At 30.6% G+C, this 4,785-nt stretch overlaps 1 pseudogene; it reads left to right on the top strand.

The window, feature by feature from the left end:
* The first annotated feature begins 1,902 nt into the window (after nucleotides 1-1,902).
* Nucleotides 1,903-3,749, top strand: LOC107939444 (heat stress transcription factor A-2c-like; annotated as a pseudogene).
* Nucleotides 3,750-4,785: the final 1,036 nt, after the last annotated feature.

Raw genomic sequence — 4,785 nt, 5'->3', positions numbered from 1 at the left:
TTTTTATTTTTTTGGTTATTTTCATGTTTCTTTTATTGTCGGGTTGTCCATTTTAACAATATTTTTATAGCAATATTGCCTTTAAGGTCCGAACTTATGATTTCTTTGTGTTTTTAGTGTAATATGTTTTATCATTATAAGCAATTTAAAAAAGTTGTTTGTTATGGGTCATCCCCATTAATATGGGTGTGCTTTTCGTACCATTTGGCTGGTTGGTTAGTGTAATAGCATGAAAAACAAACTTGAAAAAAAGTTTATTTAGTACATTAGTACTAGAATAGTTGTAATAACATTGACATTAAAATAGTTTACTGTTGCCAACTAAGTCTGATATAATGATAAAATATTTTCATTGAAATGAAGTTTTAGTTAATCTCAGGTCGGATGTTTGATAGCTAAACTTTTTCTGTAACTTTTATAAAAGAAAATTTATTGTTTGGTAGACAAAAATGTTTAACAAGTAAAATTAAGGTATCATTTTATGAAATGTCGTTATTTTCTATTTCAATAGTATTAATATGGCAAAACAAGATCAACATTATTAAAAAATAAGGCTAAGTTATACAAATGATTACTTAATTATGTTTGTGTTTTCGTTTAGGTAACCTAACTTTAAATTCTTTTCAATCTGGGCGCGGATGTTTGAATTTGTTCATTTTTTGGGTTGAATTGATAACGGAAAGCTTTTCTTTAACTAGTATAATCACACATTTAGTACTCAGTACTTACATATTCTATTAATTTGATCTTAGTTTTAAATAATTCAATAAATTTAACCCTTTACGTATATAAATTCTATCAATTTGAACGTCATATTTTCTAACCAAAATTTTTAGCTTTTAAAATAGAGGCATTCCATATTTATTAATTGTTTTATTTATGCTAGTCAAAGTGAATTTTTTTTTACAAATATCAAAATATTTATATAATTTTATTGTGTATGTTATATCTTTTTAAAATTTGTATTTTCTATTATTTTTAGTGGTGTTTAGTTAATTTCTAACAAAAAAAGGGTCATGTACCAAATTGAAAATAATTTCAACCATAAATAAAACAATTAAAAGCTGAAAGCTTTGGTTAGGAAATTTGAGGATTAAATTGATAGAATTTATAAATGTGAAGGGTTAAATTTATTGAATTATTTAGAACTAGGATCAAATTGATAGAATATGTAAGTATTAAGGACTAAATGTATTATTATACTAGTTTGAAAACGACTTTCTGTTATCAATTTAAAAGAGGGTGACCAAAACAAGAATGAATTCAAATGTTAGTACCTAAATTAAAAAACTTTAAAATCAAGTAACCAAAATAGAAACGTAAACATAATTGAGTGACCAATACTAAATCTAAACTCAAGTGTTTATTACCCTAAAATATAAGAGGACTCCCACGTGTATGTAAAAATGGTGTTCACTCATAAATGATATTTACAACAAACTACACTTTCCCCATTATTTTGTTGATATTTTTATTTTAGATTTTTTGTTGTTGATATTTTTATATGGGTATAATATTTTATTTAAATAAAATTATTTTCCTTATTTTTACTCCATCCTCACCCACTCTTGTCAGTAATTTCTATTATAGGACTACTCTGTTAAAGCAAATCTTAGAATCCTCTCACTCTCATGCCATTGACCAACAATAGTTGCACCCTACCCACCAACACAACATCCCATGCACAAAAAGTGAGGGAAAAAAAGGCCAAAACAGAACCAATCAAATTTTAGAAATGCATCAATTAATATGATATTCACACTAATTGTAGATCCCACACCATGCCCTCGGAAGTTCCAGAACTTTCTAAACACCACTTGCAAAAAAGAAATTATCTAATCACCTTTATCGTAATTTCATCAAATTAAAAATTTTATAATGACGAGGCATTAATCGAATACTTGGAGCAGTGGAGGTAGCAGCTTCGTTGTATGGGATACTCACTCTCTTTCTAGTAATCTCCTCCCTAGATTTTTCAAGCACAATAATTTCTCCAGTTTCGTTAGGCAGCTCAATACTTATGTAAGTGTTCTTATCTTAAACCACGTTTTCGGTTTCCATTTTATATTTCTCAAAGGTTAAGACATGGGTGCTTTTAAGGCTTGATCATAATTTGTGTGAAATTGTTTTCTCGGCATCTTTTGATTTCCCCTTCATTTTTTTTTCTGTGAAAGTCTACTCAGTTCATAACTTTGGAGCAATAATTGGTTGTTTATCTGTTTTCACAGATTGTTAATTAACTTATGAATTATTTATTAATAATTTAACCATTCATCTACTCTATGAAAATTAAGATATTAGAATTTGATTTCCATATTTTATGAACTTGAGCAACTAATCCAATTTTTGATAAATCATAAATATATAAATTTAGGCAGTTTATTTTTGTTATTTTGTTGCATATAAATGTTGAAATATTGATTTTTATATTAGTATTTTAATGATAATATTTAACATTATTTATCTAACTCTAGTTGAAGTAGCTTGTTAATTTTTATAAAGATTACATATTAACCAATTGAGAACGATGAAATTCGTTGTTGGAAATTCTCCAACTCCTTTTGTGGTAGAAATTTTGTAGAAACACTTTTCCGGATTTTCCACACCATTATTTTCTGCAATTTTAACTTTCTTAGAAGTGGGGTACTACTTATTTAGTACTCTTTGTCAAGTACTTGAATTGTAATTTGTAATTTCATTTACCCTGATTTTTTTTTTTGTGCGTGTGTGGCTGATAGTGGATATATGAAACTGAGAACAAAATTTTAATTTTTTTGCCTAAAGGGTTTTCGAAAGATTGATTCTGAGAAATGGGAGTTCGCAAATGAAGGGTTTATCAAGGGCCAGAAGCATCTCCTGAACAGTATCAAGAGAAGAAAGAACACATCTCAAACCCCAGTAGTAATTCAACAATCTCTAGGCTCTTGTGTTGAGGATGGTGAAGTGGATCGTTTGAGGCGAGACAGGCGGGTTCTAATGATGGAACTAGTGAAGCTAAGACAGCAGCAACACAACACTCGAGCTCATATTAAGGCCATGGAACAAAGGCTGCAAGGCACTGAGAAGAAGCAGCAGCAAATGATGTCTTTCTTGGCTAGCGCAATGCAGAATCCAGCTTTTCTGAATCAGTTAATGCAACAAAAGGAGGAAAGAATGGAGCTTGAAGAAGCCATGTGTAAGAAAAGGAGGCGGCTACGGCCTGTTAGCTTCGTCCACGTTGGTGAATCGAGCCGAAGTAGCGGAGGAGGATCAAACCCTGTTAAGACTGAAGTTTTGGAGTTTGGTGACTATGGATACTAAGTATCAGTAACGGAAGCACTTGCATTGGAAATGCAAGAGGGAGCAGGTGACAAGGCCGAAAATCGAGAGAGACAGGGCAAAGTACTCGATCAAAGATTTCGGGAAGAGTTATTGAATGAGAGGTTCGAAGGAGGTGAAGATGAAAATATGAATGTCAATGTGTTGGTTGATCAATTGGGCTATTTGGGTTCAACTCCAAAGCAGAGAAGGTGATTTGGGTTCAAGTCCATACGAAGCTTTGATGCTTTCTTGTTATCAGTAGTGTCCATGCAAGGATTGTCGGATTATGCTTGTGATAAGGTATATATTGTTTGTTTTGGAGGCGAAAATCTTCTTATGATTTTATTCTTTTACAAGAAATATATTATGAGAGAAAAATGATCCTTTGTTATATTTTGTCATTCTTCAATATTTAGCTATTCAATGACTCCATATAATTTTTTTTTAAACAAAGGTGTGAGCTAGACTAATCCAAAAGGAGTTCCTACAGATAAGTGGAAAATGATCCCACATCAATTAGTCAAAAATTGGGTTGTAATTACCACCATTTTGTGAGCCACTCTTTTCAAGAGATCAAAGCTGAAAATTTTTCATCGTGGATGCAGTTTGATGGTCCTTATGTGAATAGGTAAGATAGTGAGAACTATATTCATAGAAAATGATTGCTCTTGTTACTAGTATTAATTAGCGGCTTATATTTCTCTTTGGTTAGGTTGTAGTTGTAAATCAGAATCACACCGTCATGACTTTGCTTCAAGGTTCTTTATCTTCCTTTTTTATGAAATTTGACTAATCATTGAAAGAAAAAAAATTTACTCTCTCAAGATAGAAAAGATGGAAAAACATTTATAATGATAGATCGTGGTTCATCTTGGATGTTAGCTTATAATCTTTCGAAGACAAATTATATGTTATATTAAGTTATGGACCAATTTAGAGAATTATTAAGTTCCAACAATATTTTTAGGAAAGTTCTTGAGTAAATGAGATCGCAGGCTAACAAACTAATTGTTAGGTAGGGAAGAAGTCGCGAAGGATTTATCTTCATTGCGGTTGGCTAATAATGACGTGTGCTTTTAAATAATCGGTTTAAAAATGGTTAATAGAATGTAAAATGATTAAGAAATCATTTGTTGAATTTTAATACAAGTTTAAACATGTTGTTAAATGGGCACTTCTTACAATTGACGATGCAAGAACATGTATATTTTCCTATAATTTTATTCTGTTGTCGCAATTTTTCTTAATAGATATACCATATGTGTGCCGTAACAAAACATTGGATGGTAACATACCTTATATTAGTATTGTAAGCCAAGAAAGTATTGAATACATTGAGATTATATGAGAGTTAAACATTTTAGGTTGAATGCATATATCTATTTCATTAGATATGTAGAAGTGGATTTCATACTATCATGCAAGTATAATGCCTGGCATTTCTTTCAAGTGTAAACAAAACATTTAGAAATTGAACCTATTTTG

The sequence above is a fragment of the Gossypium hirsutum genome, chromosome D12 (genome assembly GCF_007990345.1).
Source record: "Gossypium hirsutum isolate 1008001.06 chromosome D12, Gossypium_hirsutum_v2.1, whole genome shotgun sequence".
Taxonomy (NCBI): domain Eukaryota; kingdom Viridiplantae; phylum Streptophyta; class Magnoliopsida; order Malvales; family Malvaceae; genus Gossypium; species Gossypium hirsutum.
Note: the sequence above shows the minus strand (reverse complement) of the source record. Positions and strands in the feature narration are given on the sequence as shown.